Raw genomic sequence first — 19,243 nt, forward strand, 5'->3', positions numbered from 1 at the left:
TTTAGGCCTTTCCTCCTACAGCTAAGCCTACCGTAGTTCAGTGACAAAATAATGTTTCATCTATTATCTTTCTCCACATTTCTCCAGGCAATAGAAAAAAAACCTTTTGGCTTCAGCATTTTGTCAGCAGTATAGTTTCAATTCCTGACAAGAGAGAGACAATGACAAGCAACAATTTCCAAATGCTATAACAATCCAAATCAGATGCATTTTCCTTGCCTTGCCACCGGGCTACCCAGGAAAAAAAAATTCTGCAAGTTTTCCGGTGACTCACTTCCCCTTTTTTTTTTTTTTTTTTTTTTGCAACTGTCTGCAAGATCCTGAACCTGACCCTTTCTGTCCTTGAATTTTAATGACAAATTAATAGTGGATAATTTTTCCTGGCTTTAAGATTTCATTTCTTTAGACAACTTTTATACACCGTTTTGATTATACAATCACATTTCACAAGAACATCATGTTTTGTTTTTATCCTTAGTTATATTTTGAATTGTAAATCTTGAAACATTGATTACTCCTCTCCTCACTAAATTCCTGTGAACAACATTCCCACCCACTTAGTGGTATTTTATGGATGACAATCACCTGCTTTAACTAAATGTGGCAGATATACTAGTAGCTAATTCCTTTTTGAAATTTTTTTTTCTGACATTAGCTAATGGATAGATATATCTTTTTTTATTTTATCACTTGCATTACAGTAGCAACCAAAGGCCGCAACTAAATTTTAAGCTGGGTGCTGTACAAACATATTTAAGACTATTTCACTATACAAACACTGAATACTAAAGTTAGGAAAATCTACAAACAACTACAACAACTTTGCACAATTTTATTCTGTTCTACAGTTATTTCAGTGTATCTATTTCTCAGTGGTATTATCAATTTCTTATTTTTTTTTAAATAATCAGACGTATGTCATTATTTGCTCTCCTCTCCCAAAATATTATACCTGCAAATTTACTAACTTTGTATTTTGCTTTGGGCAGCTAAAGCCTTATATCTTTTATTTCCAAACGGCTTTTAAATAACACTCCTCTCAAGAACAGCACGTGTCTGAGTCATATGCTTCTTTACATGCTTTTTACAAACTATTTACATTTCAATTAAACAAAAGGTATTTAAGATCCTAACACAAGTACAAAAGATTTTTCCACATACATTTAATCCTTTGTTTTGGAAACTGTAGTTTTGCGCAAACTTAATGGGATCCAATTTTACAAGCCTTGTTGGACGTTAAGGGAACTATCATTCCTTTTAAAAAAAAAAATCACATTTAATGGGTGTTAAATACTCTACACCTGTACACCATCTCCAATAAAAATGGTGTAGAGGAAGACAGTGGTTATTAAAAACAAAAAGAATAAAACAAAAAAAAATCACTTCTCACTATCCTTAGATTTTGTCAGAGCTATATTTTGAATTCTATCCAATTAGTTCTCATCTCGATGCCTCTCAAATTGGCATACTTTTCCAAAATCTTTGAGTTTTGGCTGACTCATGCCCCAGTTTAGGAAGACACTTAAGCATGTGCACTGCAAATACTCTTTTGTAGAACAGAAATACAGGTGACCACGGTTGTGAAAACAGAACCTTTCATAAGCACTATTTTGGTTTTTAAAAAGCTTTGAAGAACTGTCTTGATGTGGTAATACACCTCTACCCTGATATAACATGGTCCTCGGGAGCCAAAAATCCCTACCGCGTTATCGGTGAAACCCCATTATATCAGGGTAGCGGCGGCAGGGCTCCAGCGGTGATTTAAAGAGCCCGAGGCTCCGGCTGCGGGGAGCCCCGGGCCCTTTAAATCACCACCTGAGCCCCGCTGCTGGAGCCCCGGGGTAGCAGCGGCAGGGCTCTGACAGTGATTTAAAGGCCCAGGGCTCCCCACAGCGGCCAGAGCTCTGGTCCCTTTAAATCGCCCTCTGAAATTTGCATCAGAGACATCCAGACCCCAGAAACACACTTCCTCATCACCTTCTGTTCCGTGATCCCTCCACAACTCAGCAAATTAGTGTGTTCTGCAAACTTCCAAATCATTAAGTTCAATGGTTAAACATTTCTGAGTTGGTGGTTGGTTATTTATTTGTATTGTGGTAGCGCCTAGGAGCCCCCCTTTGTAGGTGCAAACAAGGAACAAAAAGATTGTCTATTCTTTGGGACAAGTGACCATCTATATAAGGGTTCATTTCAAGCTAGGGAAGTGCTCATCTGAAGAGAAACAGGACATCTAACTCCTAGGAACTCTGAGAGGGCAAGAGAAATCTTGATTAGGATTGTACAGTCTACACTGGTATCAGTGGATCACAAAAAATGGGTAGAAAAATATTTTTGCAAGTGTGCACTCACGTGTGCTTGTGAGACATCCAAGTTTGCTTACTGTCATTCTTTGCTTAGAGGTCTGTTTTATGCTTCACTTCACAAATTACGGGGCCTGTAGAATTCTCTGCTCAGATTTTGAAGTTGGTTTTTTTTAATAATAGGCATTATATCTCAATTGTTAAGGTTATTCTACTGCTTAAACTGGCTAGTGTACTGACTCACTATTAATATTACGTCACAATTAAGGAACCGAAAAGGAGTTTTAGGTTCGCTATTTTGTTTTGCACTGTACATAATTGCTAGTCTCTTGCTAGCATAGAAATAATAGTAAATGTTGGGGACTAGAGTCATTCAGCTCTAGAGTCCTGTGTCAGCAGAAACACTAAATGTCAACTCAGTGGAATAGTAAAGTTGAGTTTAAAGACATGTTTGGGGTTTATTAGGTTCTTTCAGACTTACTTTGATTTGGAATATTTTTATAAAGCTTTCTGGGATATTTCATAAGATGGTTGTTATAAAATACTGCTTGTTGCAATAACGTGGGAAATCCAGGTTAAAACTGCATGTTTTCATAGAAGACTTATGAAGAACCATTTTATTTAGAAACACTTCTGTCTACATGTCCCTTATTGTCTACATTCTTCTGTATTAGTAAGATTTATATGAAAACAATATTTTAGCTTCTCAGTAGTTCTTCTATTCCTGCTGATTGTTCTACACTGTGGCTTGATTTTCCACTCCCTTACTCTTGATTTACACAAGCATAACTTCATTTTAATGGACTTAAATTAGCATAGTGAGATGAGAATCCAGCCCTTGTAACCCTAATTCTTTGTGGTGATGTTCTTTCCTCAGCAACCAGTTTTGTTATAATTGGAAATCGAGGTCTTTTCAGGTGATTAATAAGCAGCTGGAGCAAACGCTTTTAAATGAAAATCTTGTTTCTGTTCAGTTTGTTTATTCTTTGTTGTGGTAGTGTCCTCATCAGGACCAGGGCCCCCTTGTGTAGTACATTATGCATATACATAGGAAGACATGATTCCTGTCCTGGAAAGCTTTACCAGTCTCTACCAAGTAGAGAGAGAGTGTGTGTATGTGTATGTGTTTAAAATAATAATAATAATAATTAAAAAGGGTGGGGAATGGAGAATTGTCTCAAAACGAAGTGTTTCAGAGTCTTCCAGGAGGCATCAGCAGCTCTTTAATGTTACATACTGATGTAGTCATTTGGCTTCATGGCGTGGGGAACGTAATGTGTCTACTTGGACTTTATAAAATGTTATTAGTAACTTCTAGAATTAATTAGGATTTATAGCCTACAAGAAAATATAGTGTTCAGAATGAAAGTGACTCTTGATGGACAGTAAAGATTAAAGGTCACAATTATTTCATAAGCTTTATGAGCATCATAATGGTACTCTTACAATATAACTGACGTATTAAAAAAAATACTGGTGGGGAATCAATATACCAAATAGCTCTTATTACAGAATGGCAAATTGCTGAGAGTAAAATTCCAATTACTTAGCTAAAAGAGCTTTTCAAGATAGTCTTCCTTTACCAGGGTGTCAGGTTTAACAAGCTGAACTAAATCCAGCGTATTAATCAGCTCTTCCAATTTATTACTTGCCTAAGAAGATTGGGGCAATTAATATGTGTTTAATTACATAGAGTCCCTTGCAGATATGGTGAAATGCATGCACTTCTGTAATTCCTGACTTCTTATTCAATTTTAATTTTGGGTAGTCTTAATTACCCATAGCTTTTGAAAATTTAATTACTCTCTGGAACTGGCAAAGCTTAGATGTATTATGTTTAGCTTAAAAAAATCAAAGTAAGTCACATAATATTTGCTGAAACGCATACAGTAAGAGATGCAGAATCACATTGGTTTTATTTACGTTCATTGTATAATGTCTTCCTCTTGATTTTGTGAAAACGGGAGAACACTGGGGGGGAAAAACAGTAAAGTCGAAATACTAGTTGGTGATAAAGCAAAACTGCAGTGGTTGTGGGCATATACTAACAAACTGTTGCATTTTCTGTGTGGGAGCTTGTATGTTTGTAAATCTCCATCTTCAGTATTCTTGTGAATATGGAAACTGATGAAGCACCTGCTCTCTGAAATGCTTGAAGCTGAAGTTTTGTAATTACAACATATCACCTTGTACAAACATAATGTAGATGTGCAAACCCTATTCCAGGGGTTCTCAAACTGGGGGGGTCGGGACCCCTCAGGGAATCATGGGGGATCACTAGTTGTCAGCCTCCACTCTAAACCCCGCTTTGCCTCCAGCATTTATAATGGTGTTAAATATATAAAAAAGTGTTTTTAATGTATAAGGGGCATCACACTCATATGTGAAAGGGATCACCAGTCCAAAAGTTTGAGAGCTACTGCCCTATTCGTATTACTCTGCCTTTCGTGGTCCATACCCTAACCTGTTTGTTTGTCTCATCCACGTATTTGGGACAGAGATGATCATTTTCCAAAATGGGAGACCTTGTCTAGTAGGCCTTTAGGTACTATCGCAGCATAACTGTTAATAATAGTTGGTCACAGCAAGGAGCTGGAAAGACACTCTGTATACTTGTTTGGTCTTTAATTGGAACCACCTCTAGTAAGTCAAATTTTAGGCCTACTGAGTACAGCAGGTATTAGATTAAAAAGAGTGTTTTTCAAGACTTAAAATTTAGTGATGTTCCAAGCTAGTTGGCTCTCAGGCTGTTTGGACAGCATAGAGGACAGCAAACATGTTAGGCATTTCTGTGATGATCTGTCTCATCATAAACTGGTTCATTACGAGATTGTACTTGTAGATTGTTTGCAGGGAACAGGTGTGTGGTGATGTCTTCCAACCATCATGTTTTAGGTCTTCCGGCATGTCTTTTTCCATCATGCTTTAATTGGGTCAAAGTCAAAGATGATTCTTGCAGGGAAGTTGGTAGACTTTCCTAGCAAATGACCTTATCACATTAGAGAGCCTTGGGCAACTGAGAGCTGGACCTGTTTAGTTAGAAGATGGATCTCTTCATGTGGCTTAAATTTGAACCACAGGATGTTTTAAATCACTCAGAGATGCTTCATCTGAATAGTGTCCAACTTCTTTTCAATCTTGACCACCGAAGCCTTGAATTATTCTCAATTTTGTCCTCTGCTTATAAAAATCTTTAGTTTGCAAAGACGCTGTTGATGAATTGTCCTATTAACAAGGCTTTTGCAGTGCAGCTTTCGATTCTTTCTCAGTGTTATCCGTAACAGAGCTCAGGTAGGTGAAATTACTGGCACTCTCAACTGTGTGGTCACATGTTCAAAATTGCTGACCAAAAGAATTGTGGTTTTGCCCTAATGATTTTTCAGGTTGACTTTTCACATGGTGTAAAGCGCCACAACCAGCTTGTGCATTGATTCAACAACTAGCACTATATCATTGGCAAAATCAATGCAGGTAAGGCTCTTGTCATCCAGCGGTATGCCTAAAATGCATTTACTTAATGTCTAGTCAAGTATTCCCAGGATGCTGCTATGACTAGTCTGTCTGACCATAAGCAGAGGAACCCCATTGAACCTGAATTGAACAACTGTTTTGAAGAGTGAATCTAATACTTTTGTTTCTGTCAGCATTGTAGAGTAAATTTTATAGCTAGGCTGTTAAAAACTGTTTTGCAAAGCTAAGGTTCAGTTGCAAAAAGCCCAGTGAAATATCATGCAATATATGTGGCATCAGTTTGTTCAGTATCTCTCCTTGGAGATATAGGGAGTGTTGTTTGTGTAGTATTTCTTGTCAGTGTGCTATGTCTGCATTCAGTGCTTCTGCAGAACATACAAAAAATCACACTCTCTGCCCTAGCACATTTACAATTCAAGCAGACACATGACAGAACTAAAATTATATATGTAAAGCACTGAATAGCCAAGCAGTGAAGATTCCTGGTAGTGCAACAGGTGTTATGTTAATCCTAACAGTTCAGGGTTTGATAGCGAACTCTAGGAGCGTTCATGGAAGGAGTGTGGTTTTTGAGTAGGGATTTGAAAAAGAAAAGGATGGATGCATAAAAGGTTGACTGCAAGAACAATCACATTAAAATGGCAGACGGTTGAAATTTCAGATCTTCATTTAATATCTTCATAAAGATTAAAATAGGTTTATTTGTATTTGCAAGAATTATTATAACAGATCTGAGTTGCCTTCATTATTGTCCATATCTTGAATTATGCATCTCAAAATAAATGGAAAAATTAGCAAGGTTTGAAACTGAGAGGTGATCACTGGGCAAAATCTGAAAATAGAACAGTTTGTGAGGATCCACTGCCTATGGTCAAAACAGCTGGTGCTCAGCCATTTTATCAAGCTGTCTGATGCTAAATGAATAAAGACTTTTTCTGTGCTGGTTACTGAAGAAAGTGGACATTATTCTTCGCTTATTGGCAGAGAAAGGCTAATATTATTGTTTAGTTTAAGCTCTGTGCCTTCATATTTAAATGTAAAGAGGACTATAGAATTGCAAAATGGACTAGCAGCATAAACATAATCCTTTGGTCACAATCAAAGAATTTTGTGAAGCGATTAAATATAATCTCAAAATAGAAAAGTGAGATTTTAAATGTATTGTGAGAAAGTACTAAATCTGAACTGGTATAACTGAAATTATCAACAAGTTTATTTCTATCTGTTTTAGAAACTCGGATGACAAGGGCCAACCAGTAGCTTAATTTAGGGGATCTCCATGTAATTTGGAATTTTCAATGTGTTCTTCAGCATTTAATCTTTCATTTTACATCACAACAAGTGTCTGCCCCTTCTATCTGTGAAGTTTTCTTTCTACATGTGATCAATGCAATACTGTTTTCCCTAATCTTCAGGGATAGACCGAAGAAATAGTTTTGATGTATATGAACAATCCATTCATCTCTATAGTGTAAAAGCTGATACCAAACAATTTAAATAACTCTTCTAATTGCTGATCATATAAGAAACATTTTGCTAATGTACTGAATTTAGTGTGTCAAGATGCACTTTAAAAGGCATTCCAGGGAAAAGACTTATTTGCATCTCTAAAACCTGCATCCATTCTGTCTGTCGGTGTGGGGGGAAGGAAGGTTGCGCACTCAACATTGGAATGTGGAAGAGAAAGGAAGACTCATGTACCTTGGCAGAGAGGAAGGTTTAATAACAGGAACACAGAGTGTCTTTAACACTAATTAAACCTTGCAGTTAACGTACCGTATTGTTCCGAGTATAGGCTGCTCCTGATTATAAGCCGCACCCTTAAAGTTTGGTGCTATTTTAAAAAAATTAAATTTTTAACTTTTTTTAACTTAAAGAAAATCTCAGCCGCGGCCGGGACTCAGAGGGCTCTGGGCTGTCTGCCGCGGCGGGGAGCCCAGAGCCCTTTAAATCCCAGCCGCGGCCGGGACTCAGAGGGCTCTGGGCTGTGTGCCACGGCGCGGAGCCCAGAGCCCTTTAAATCCCAGCCGCGGCGGGGAATCAGAGCGCTCTGGGCTCCCAGCCGCGGCGGGGAGCCCAGAGCCCTTTAAATCCCAGCCACGGGCCGGGAATCAGAGCGCTCTGGGCTGTCTGCCGCGGCGGGGAGCCCAGAGCGCTTTCAATCCCAGCCGCGGCCGGGACTCAGAGGGCTCTAGGCTGCCCGCTGCGGCGGGGAGCCCAGAGCTCTTTAAATCCCAGCCGCGGCGGGGAATCAGAGCGCTCTGGGCTGCCTGCCGCAGCGGGGAGCCCAGAGCCCTTTAAATCCCAGCCGCAGCTGGGACTCAGAGGGCTCTGGGCTGCCCGCCGCGGCGGGGAGCCCAGAGCCCTTTAAATCCCAGCCGCGGGCCGGGAATCAGAGCGCTCTGGGCTGTCTGCCGCGGCGGGGAGCCCAGAGCGCTTTCAATCCCAGCCGCGGCGGGGAATCAGAGCGCTCTGGGCTGCCCGCCGCGGCGGGAAGCCCAGAGCGCTTTCAATCCCAGCCGCGGCGGGGAATCAGAGCGCTCTGGGCTGCCTGCCGCTTGCGGGGAGCCCAGAGCGCTTTCAATCCCAGCCGCGGCGGGGAATCAGAGCGCTCTGGGCTGCCTGCCGCTTGCGGGGAGCCCAGAGCCCTTTAAATCCCAGCCGCGGCCGGGACTCAGAGGGCTCTAGGCTGCCCACTGCGGCGGGGAGCCCAGAGCTCTTTCAATCCCAGCCGCGGCGGGGAATCAGAGCGCTCTGGGCTGCCCGCCGCGGCGGGGAGCCCAGAGCCCTTTAAATCCCCGCCGCGGCTGGGATTGAAAGTATTTTTATTGGGGTTTTTTGGGCAAGATCCCGCTTATAGGCCGCACCCCTAGTTTAAAGACTTAAATTAGGGGAAAAAAGTGCGGCCTATACTCGGGACAATACGGTATGTCAAATACATTCTAGAAATACAGTGTCCTTTCTTGGTAGCTGTTCAATTTACAAGACAAAATGCTGAAGCAGGCAGGTTCTTCTTCAGTGTTGTCAGGCTCACCGAAAATCATGAGATTATGTAAAAATAATAGATTTGGTGTTCTTTTTATTTGCCTTCAGCTTTTTGAGCCTTTAGGGTGAAATAAGGTCACATTTTGAAGCTTTCTTCACAGCCGCAAGGGCTAGAAACTTACTTTTTCTTTAGGAATGAAGGCTGAAATCATCACATATCCACTTGACACCAGGAGCTGGGGCTTTAAGAAAAACAATAATTACCATAAAAAACAACAAGGAATCCTTGTGGCACCTTAGAGACTAACAAATGTATTTGGGTATAAGCTTTCCTGGGCTAAACTCCACTTCATCAGATGCATGGAGTAAAAAATACAGTAAGCAGAAAAAAATATATAATACATATGTGCCAGCAATCCCCCTCTGCCATATACATCGGCCAAACAGGACAGTCTCTACGCAAAAGAATAAATGGACACAAATCAGACATCAAGAACTGTAAGATTCAAAAACCAGTAGGAGAACACCTCAGTTTCCCTGGACACTCAATAACAGACTTAAAAGTGGCATTTCTTCAACAAAAAAACTTCAAAAACAGACTCCAACGAGAAACTGCAGAACTGGAATTAATTTGCAAACTGGACACCATCAAATTAGGCCTGAATAAAGACTGGGAGTGGATAGGTCACTACAAAAAATAATTTTCCCTCTGCTGATACTCACCTTGTTGACAACTGTTGGAAATGGGCCACCTTGATTGCATTGGCCTCGTTAGCACTACAAAAGTAATTTTCCCTCCCTTGGTATTAACCCCTTCTTGTCAGCTGTTGAGAATAGGCCACTTCCACCTTAATTGAATTGGCTTGTTAGTACTGACCTCCCACTTGGTAAGGGAACTCCCGTCTTTTCATGTGCTATAATATATATTCTGTTTACTGTATTTTTCACTCCATGCATCTGGTGAAATGGGTTTTAGCCCACGAAAGCTTATGCCCAAATAAATTTGTTAGTCTCCTAACGTGCCCCAAGGACTCCTAGTTGTTTTTGCTGATACAGACTAACACGGCTACCACGCTGAAATAATTATCATGAGACTCATGACAAAATCATGAGTTGGCAACACTGCTTCTGTGATATGCTGACTGAGAGAACAAAGATTGCCAAGATACTTTTTTAAAAAGGGGCAGCTGATTCTTTTTTAGTGAATTTAGTACCCAGGAAAGGTGGCAGATTGATAGTGTTGGAGACCAAAGTCACTTATCTGTGGAAAAAGAAACAACACAGGCAGTTGGCAGTACAAGTTTCCCCACCCTTCCTTGCAAGTATTGTGCCTCCAACCCTAGTTTGTGGGGAGCATCTTTACATGTGATGCCAGTCTCCATGCCCCATTAGTCCTTGGCCCCTTTTTTGAGATGGCCAACAAAAGTGTCGGTTGTCATGTTGGTTTTTATGAAGCAGATGCGGGCCTACTAGGAAGTGCACTGAGATCCATAACTTATTGTACAAAACCCAGCAAATGATAGAAACGTTGTGTAAGGGCTTGTCTACATGGGGAAACAGACCAGAATAGCTATTGCGTTATTCTCAAATAGCTCATGTGGACACTCCAATTATTCTAGAATAAAGTGATTTTTATCCCGGAATAGAGAGTTTATAGTGAAGTAATTATTCCTGAAAGAATACACTTTATTCCTGAATAGTGTGTACTCACAGTGAAGTATTCTGCAATAGCTTTCCAATCAATTTCCCCATGTAGAGAAGCCTGAAGTAACAACTTTGGACAAATTACAATGGTGACCTATTTTCATGCATTAGGGCCAAAAGGGAACATTCTGATCCTGCATAGCACAGGCCATGGAACTTCCTGAAAATAATTCCTAGAGCAGGGCTTTTAGAAAAACACCCAATGTGCATTTTAAAATTGCCAGTGACAGAGATTCCTCCATAACTTTTGGTAAATTGTTCCATTACCATTCAATCCTCTGAGAATCATCCAGTCTACCGAGGGGTACAGAAGGTTTTTGAAGTTTTGGCTCATGTTCCATTCTCTGTATCACCAGTTCTCGACCTGCAGGCCGCATGCAGCACAATTAGCTCACAGCTGTAGTCCAGCTGTGTGCTTAAAAAAAATAAAAAATTTGCCTCTCTGGTCTGGCAGGGAGCGGGGCTGGCTTAGGGGGAGACAGCGTCTTGCAGCCTGCACCAGCGTGCTGGTGAGTGCCATAGGGAGGACAGGGAGTGGGAGAGTGGGTCTGTGGGAAGGTTTTGGGGGCGATGGGAACTAGGGGTTTTCCAGGGTGTAGCAGCACGCCCACATTTTAGGTGGGGCTCTGCTCCTGGCCCCCCTTCTCGGGTCCTGGCTGCTGGTCTGTGCCGGGTGCTCCGCTCTTGGCCCGGTGTCAGGGGTCCCGGCTGCCCCTCTGTGCACCGCAGCACTCGAGTCCCGGCTGCCCCTCCCTGCACGGCAGGATCCGGGCCTGGCTGCCAGCTGCTGCCACGCGCTGGGGTTGGGGGTCTAACCGCCTGGCCCGTGCCCAGGGCTCCATTCATGGCCCCATTCTGGGCGGGGGTGCTAGGCATAGGGGACTGTTGGCGGTTTTGGGTGGCAGAGGGCACTGTGGTTCTCAACCTGCAGCCCACGTAACACATTGTGGATAAACAGGCTGAGAACCGCTGCTCTAGAGCCATTCCCTTAGGAATACTGTTTTTTCGTGCAACTGTGAAGCTGGTAATGTGAGGTTTGTCATAAAAGTACACACATTGTGGTATCAACGTGGAAGTAGTTCTAGGAGCACTGAAACAGGAAATAATATTACCTAACAATCTTCATTTTCAAGTACATTCTCTATATTGCATTGATTAGCATTAGCAATCTTAATCATCTACCCATTTGAAAGTTTTCTAGATTGTAAAGCTATTTATCTCTCTTGCCTTACCACAAGTTTCTTCCTCTGGTGATTTTAAATTCTATGAGAGCAAGACTTTATTTTGTGGGAACTGAGCTCCAATTCAGTGTTCCAGGAGCATGAAAACTTCAATGCGGAATCTGTTTCTGCATTTAACTCTTTCCAGAAATAGCATTGAGGGAGAATTCTATCAGCACAGCTGTTAATCTTGCTCTTTCAGGATAGTCACTGAGGAAGGGCAGGAATGACTTTGTATACGTCATTAATGTCATACAGTGGGGAGGGCTAGGTAGAGGAGGTGCTCCTCATGTTACCATTGAATCATTATAGCAGAAGTACCATGAAAATGATTCTTGCCATAAACATATATTACATTAATTGATTGCTGTTCACTACTGGGACAAGCTGTTTGAACTAAATACTGTGAAACTCAGCATGAAGTTCTATTGGAGAGACAAGATAGGTGAGGTAATATTTTTTGAAAGCGTGTCTCGCACCAACAGAAGTTGGTCCAATAAAAGATATTACCTCTTTGCAACCTTGTCCCTCCAATGTCCTGGGACTGACACGGCTCCAACAACATTGAAGTTCTATGTCTATTAGGCCCAATTTTATCTAGCAAATGCTAAAAGCCTGAAATTTCATTGAGTAATAGGGCCTGATTTTGTTGGAATTTGTCCATATGGTAGATACCAAGCCGTGGAAGTTTAAATACTGACCTCCCTTTTAGTGTGTATATATAGCAAGAGTTAAATGAAATTGGACAAATAGCTGGGATAAGCATATGGCATCTGTTTAAATCTATTGTTACACTATGATTTAAAGTTTGTGTTCTTTTCTGGTGATAAAAGGATAATAGGCTGAACTAGCGAACACTTGATGCCTAGTTAGTGTTGTGTATTTTTATTAAATAGTAAAATAATTACATTGCAATAACAAGAGATTAGTGGTTTTGCACTATTAACACTATACAAGAAGGAGAATTAATAATTTATTGCTTTCAAGAGCATTTGTGAGACTATAGATATAGCATACAAAAACCTACATTTGGTTCTTTGAGTGTACAGGTTCAGCCCACAATTTAATACTCATATCATAATAGAATGGGAACAGATGATCAATGAAACTGCAGAAATTTAGAGTGATTATGTAAATGTCATAAAATATTTCTTGAGCACACTGTCTTTGTCTTGGACAAAATGGACAGTTTAAATGCAGAGCTCACTCTTATTGAAACTTTCCCTAGTTTAGTATATCATAGGTAATTTGTAAAGTTAGTATTGTAAGGAGATAACAGGTCTGCTGCTTCTAATTCATCTTGCAGTTTTGTCATGCCTTTCCTTCATGACCAGTAAAATTTTCTCTTTTTCAATACCCTGTAGCCTCGGGGAAGGCACATTAATCCTTGCTCTTCAACTGACTGCTTTTAATATTTCTGTATACTTGCAACCCTTCCTAGCCAAGACTTCATGCCTCTACCTTAGGGGAGGTATAACTACCAGTCACACGTACAGCTAATGTAACTGAGAGGGTTGGCAAGGTTATGTCAGGCAGAGCTGAGATAGAACTCAGATCTTTACTGTAACAGACCCAAGTCTCATCCATGTTGCAGAGATTCCTGTTAGGAGAAATAAGCTAAATTAGGTTGGGTTCCTCAAGGAAATAACATAGCGTGGCTCTCTTCCCTCTCTAATAGCCCACAAAATTAGAGATGTTTGAATCTGTTACTGCCTCCATGCTAGTGAAAATGGTCCTTTTGCTGAAGTGATAGTACATGTTTTAGTTCTAGAGATCCCAGGTTCAGCAGCTGACTCGGGGGTATCATTACACTTGTCTGCATTTAAACCACTGGCCCATACTCTGCTCACAGAGTCAGGAGTAGAAACCTGGAATACTGATAGCTAACATTCTAGTGCTAGTTCACAAATAGTTGTCATCTTCTTTGGGATGCTCCTCATACATCCCAATAGCATGCTTCCATTACCACTTATGCCTGTAACTGAAGTGAAGAGCTCTGAGCTGTGCATCTGAAGGTTGTGGGTTCAAATTTGGATGATGACTCACGTGGGGAAAAATATATATGCTAGTATGAGGATTTTGGTATAGTTTTTTTAAATGATTTTGCATTGCAAAAAATATTTGAATGTTGAGTTAACATTTGTTTTTAGTGTGTTTTGGTTAATGAGTGCAGTGCTTTTAAGAACAGGGTCAGGGGAACGCATAAAGATATGTTTGAAGAAGACTGAAAGCAGTGTATGGAGATGGTGGTGGTGTGTGCAGACCCTGCCCGGGTAAGCTCTAGAAAGGTCAGATCTTGATTTAATAAATATTCTTTCCAGAAAACTTCACTCCTGAAGGTATAATAGTAGCACTTATTAGGGCACTGGATGCCTCTGGGCATTGCTAATGAGCTTCAGAGACTTTTGCCTGTAGGTCACCAATATGAATCCAGACACTGGAATTAATATTATCCATACAGGATATCATCAAAAACTAGTTGAACCGTAAATTGTTTTATTAAATCCAAAGTCCAAATGATATCTATACAATTGCTCTAAACATGTCTAAAAATCCTACATAATAAGCAGTGCCTACCTCCATACAGTAACAATCATTCATAAGCATTTGATCAAGATACTCACAAAGGGCTAGACCTGAGTACTTAAACCCTTCAAGAGTTCACTCTTTAACAAACAAATGATGTCATTGCCAATTGCTGACCTTAGCTATGAAACAGATTTGGGCACTCTGGGGTTGGATTCTTTTCTTAGGCCTGGACTAGACAAGAGTTATAACTGGGTCGCTTTCTTCAAGATAACATCAGTATGTTAAAGGACACTATCAGTACATTACTGAACTCCTTTAATCAGTTCATGACCATCTTCTATAATTTAGAGTGTTTTTCAAGGACTTTTCCTCCTATCTTATCAGTTACCTTTTAATGTCAGCATTCTTCCCAAAACTTGTCTTGCTAGATGCCATATTCCTTCTAGCCTTTTAACCACATTATTTTCAAGGCCTTGTTACATTCTCACCCCACCCCACTCCACCCCTCCATTTTCAAAGCGTTCCATGGTTGCTAAAAGCTCCTTTGTTAAACTACAAAATATATATTTTCCTTCCTTCCTTACACCAGCCCACTGCAGTTAGAGATTAAAAGTTGTTCTTTGCTAATGGATGCTTGGTAGCCGTCTTTATGAGATGAGTTTGGGTCTCTGTTCCAGCTCCCATATGGTCACAAAGTAACTGCCACGCTTTGCATTGATTTGGCAGACTCAGCAGAGAGGCCAAGAACTTCATGGGGCAGGGAATAAGTCCCACCTGTTACTTCTAAAGACAATTCCTCCAGTTGAAGGCTGAGGTATGCTGGCTGGGCAGTGTCCTGCTCTACTTCTGCCCAATAGATAAGCAGAGGGCTTTTTTCAGTAGGGCTGTGTGGGCACTCATACTTAAAGATGGAGTTTTTGGTTATATGCAAATATCTCATTTTGTTCAAGGTATCTGATGAGCATATGGAGCTGAACAAACCTAGGCAGCTGTGCAGTTATTGACAGACTGATGAAGGTGAAGAGGAAAACAAATGCTCCTCTCTTGCTGAAGCAGTGCATTCTGGGCCCTCCAGATCTCTCTGCCTAATGTCAAACCTCTCTAAATCGTCTGCTGGTAGTCATGGCTTTGGGAGAGGCTGGAGCTTTTACATCAGCAACAGCATGTTCAAAAGGCCAATGGTCAACCTAGCAGGTAATGTGAGATACAAAGGGGGTCTGGTTACCTTTGTCTTCCTTTTCCATCCTTTTAATTCAGACCTCTCTTCTTCCCAGTACTATATGGGGGATCCTTTACCCACTGTGGTGAAAATCTAAAGAGCCAGATGGCAAATTAGCTATTGAAAAATCTCCCTCTGACATGCTAGTTAATTTCAAGTTAGTTAATTCTCTAAAATTCCTAGTGATCCATATCTTCTAAGAAGTTACTTACCTTTTGAGGAACTGGGTTCAAAAGGGTACCAGAGCATTAGATTCAACTGTCAGCTACTCCAGACTTGTCTCCAGGCCCTGGCTGGATTTGAATGACCAGATTTCTCAAATAACTGTCTCTGTGCAGCAGTTCCAGACAAATCACGATTTTATTTTCTTCGCGAGCCTACTGATTCTGTGCAGGAATAATATGGAGTGTCTCCTATAGGGAATCTCAAACACTAGTAACTTTTGAGTTATGTAATGGCTCTCCAACAAATGGTCCAGAAATAAATAACTTCTTTGCAGCCCAGCATACCTATTCCACTTGCTAATTCTCTATACAGGCTTCCTGATGGCAAGGTTTGAACAATTCTTTACCCACTGAAATCTTAGTCTTAAAAAAAATCTTAGCCAATACTTATCCTATTTTAATTGACCATGTTGCTGAGATCAACCCTCTTGAAAAGCTGCTCTTTACAGTCCTAAGAGGCTCTTTCCCTTTGTAGAGTACCCTGATGGCTTGCAGGATGGCATCCATGTATCCACCTGATTTATTGCTGGGCACATGATAGCCCACCATCATGACTGAAGTCATAACTGTATCATTGAGTTGTGCTAAATTTGACGTCATGGTTCTCCCATATAGTGGCAGCCAGTTGTTCATGGAACCTTTAGACTAGGACCTGAAGAAAATAAAAAGGTTAATAATGTGCCTATCACCCAGGAAAAGTTGGAAGCTTTCATTTCCAGTTCTTATTTTCATGCCCAGCGAGACTTCAGGTATACCTCCTTTTTTTGATATACCAGAAAGAATAAGAAGCTCCTATTCCTATCAGGTCTGAGGTACTGCTTGTGGTGGCAGTGTCCATCTCCAGTCCTATCAAAAGTCATGAGAACATAAAAACAGCCATACTGGGTCAGCCAAAGGTTGACTGGGTCAGCCAAAGGTCCATCTAATCCAGTATCCTGTCTTCCGACAGTGGCCAATGCCAGGTGCCCCAAAGAGAATGAACAGAACAGGTAATCAAGTGATCTATCCCCTGTCGCTCATTCCCAGCTTCTGGCAAACAGAGGCTAGGGACACAATTCCTGCCCATCCTGGCTAATAGCCATTGATGGACATATCTTCCATGAATGTATTTATTTCTTTTTTGAACCCTATTTTAGCCTTGGCCTTCACAACATCCTTTTGACTATTTTATTATCCTGAGGATACTTCAAATTGAAGACGTGCTTCTTTGCTTTCAACACTAGTTGGAGGGTCATTTCTTAAGATAGAAGAGTTAGATCAGTTGTCAAAAGCAGTTACTTCCTGCATCTTTCCCTGCTGTCCTGCTTCCTTGTCTCCTGGAGAAGAAATCCAATATAAAGAGATTATTCAATACCTGTTCAGCAATAGAGACAATGATGAGCAACTCTCAGAATCCTGATCAATTTTGTTGATCAAAAACAGATCTCAAAATGATTGTCCTATCTTAGAGTTCCATTTGGACCCCAGATGGAGTCCACCAATTCAATGTTTTAGCCTCCAAAACACTTGCTTACTTTTTACATAATCCCCAAGCTGAAGTAATACCTTTTGGTTTTGTGTTGCAAGTCTTCTTCAGTACTGTGCTCTGCCTTTTGGATTGTCATCTGTGCTGTAAGTTTTCACCAAGCTAATGTTAGTGACAGATCCATTTCTGGAAACAAGGGTTGGCAACTTTTCCCTATTTAGCTGATTTGCCATCAACATGCCCTGGAGTATTCAGTCTTGTGCACCTTAGTGCTGATCAAAATGATCCTACTTACTGAAACTATCTTGAACATAAGAATAGTGAAGCTTACGAGAAATTGGCCATCTGAAAATGAATAGATTGAGGAACTGTTGGGTATACTTGATATAAGCATATATTTAAAGTGTATATAGAAAGATTTCTATATTATTATTTTAATAAAACAAAATTATAACCCTTATTTGAAGTGCTGGTTTATACATTTATATACATATATTTAACTGGAGAGTGCTTCTATCAAGCATATTTATACAGTAGAACCTCAGAGTTATGAGCACTAGAGTTAAGACACCTCATTTGGAACCAGAAGTACACAATCAGGCAGCTGCACAGACACCACCCTTCTCCCCCACCCCCCCCCACCCCCATGCCCCAACAAACAAAAAAAGCAAATACAGTACTGTGTTAAATGTAAACTATTAAAAAAAAAAAAAAGGAAAGCAGCATCATTCTTCTGCATAGTAAAGTTTTAAAGCTGTATTATGTCAATATTCAATTGTAAACTTTTGAAAGAACGACCATAACTTTTTTCAGAATTATGAGCATTTCAGATTTATGAACAACCTCCATTCCTGAGGTCTCTAATTACTGTATTTCAATATAAAAAATACTCATTGTGACCCTCTGGAAATGTTGACTTCTACCAAAACATACACTTTCCCAAACATTGTTTGGAAAGATTCTTGAGGTTCATTGTAAGAATGGGTTTCTCCAAATAGATGTATTGAGAGAATGCTTTACTGAGTCCTTTCATATTATGATTTCTTTACTGATTTCAGTTGAAGCATTCAGTGATAAATGTGAGGTTTTTATATCAGTGCTTCAGACTTTTCAGTAAGATTCTTCAGACCATATGTAACATGGATTGTAAATCGACCTGTGCAGAAACCACAGTTGTTAGCTCTCATTTTAGGGTTAAGACAGTTATTCAGTCGGTTCAGTACTATGAACGTAAACAGTTTCCCTTGGACTGATAACAGGTGCTGTTTTCCATGAATATATAAACTCATGGAATAGCAAATGAGGGGTTACATTAAATGAAACTTATCTTTAAAATGTTAGGATCCAGTTCTCCAGACACTTCCCATTTGGAATAGCTTTGATTACTATGTTATCCCATTGACAACAGTGTTTGTAGGATCAGTTACTTGCTCTATATTTCAAATTTACTCACTGTTTTTGACCTCTTAAATATTTGTGTGTGTCATGGGGTAGATACACCCCAATACGAGGTGTCAGGTTGCATGCGACAAATAATGGGTTACAGCTCAAGTGGCTAGAGTAGATCCAGCTGTCCTAGCCTAAAAAGCAGGACAGCATGGCCTTGTAGACAGAGCCCTTGGGGCTGCCCTGGCCCGCAGGGCTGTGTGGCCTCGCAGCAGGAGCCCTTGAGTAGTGCCTGCACCCCAAGGTGGGTAGGGGGACCCTGGCCCACCCTTCTCCACCAGGTCCTGACCCAGGGCCCTGTGAAACCAGGAGTCTGCAGTTCGCCTCAGTTTCCTATTTTAACAGTTGTGTTCCCATGGTTGCTTCCTACCGTTGGTTCCTGCTCTGTGAGTTCTCCTGGGGGTGTCAGCCTTCCGATTCACTCTCATCCTCTAGGGTCTGGTGGTTCTGCCGTTGATCCCAGCAGCTTGGCCTCCATGATCGGTAGCCCCTGCAACTCCCTGGCAGGAGCCTGCAGTGTGCGTGCACTCTCCTCCTCAGCCAGCCCAGACTGAGCTAGACCACTCCCTTTTATATCCTGTCTCCTGGTTGAGCATGCCCGGCAGAGGCAAGGGGGCGTGGCCTCTTTGGCCCACAGAGTGCGGTTAACCCGAGCAGGGTCTGTGCGGGGTAGGTACCCC

The 19,243-nt window shown here is 41.1% G+C and overlaps 1 protein-coding gene across 3 annotated transcripts in view; it reads left to right on the forward strand.

The window, feature by feature from the left end:
* The window catches only part of ARMC1 (armadillo repeat containing 1), a 50,432-nt gene that overhangs the window by 17,464 nt on the left and 13,725 nt on the right, over nt 1-19,243 (forward strand). The window lies entirely within an intron of this gene.

Source organism: Mauremys mutica, chromosome 2 (genome assembly GCF_020497125.1).
Source record: "Mauremys mutica isolate MM-2020 ecotype Southern chromosome 2, ASM2049712v1, whole genome shotgun sequence".
In the NCBI taxonomy this organism is placed as follows: Eukaryota; Metazoa; Chordata; order Testudines; family Geoemydidae; genus Mauremys; species Mauremys mutica.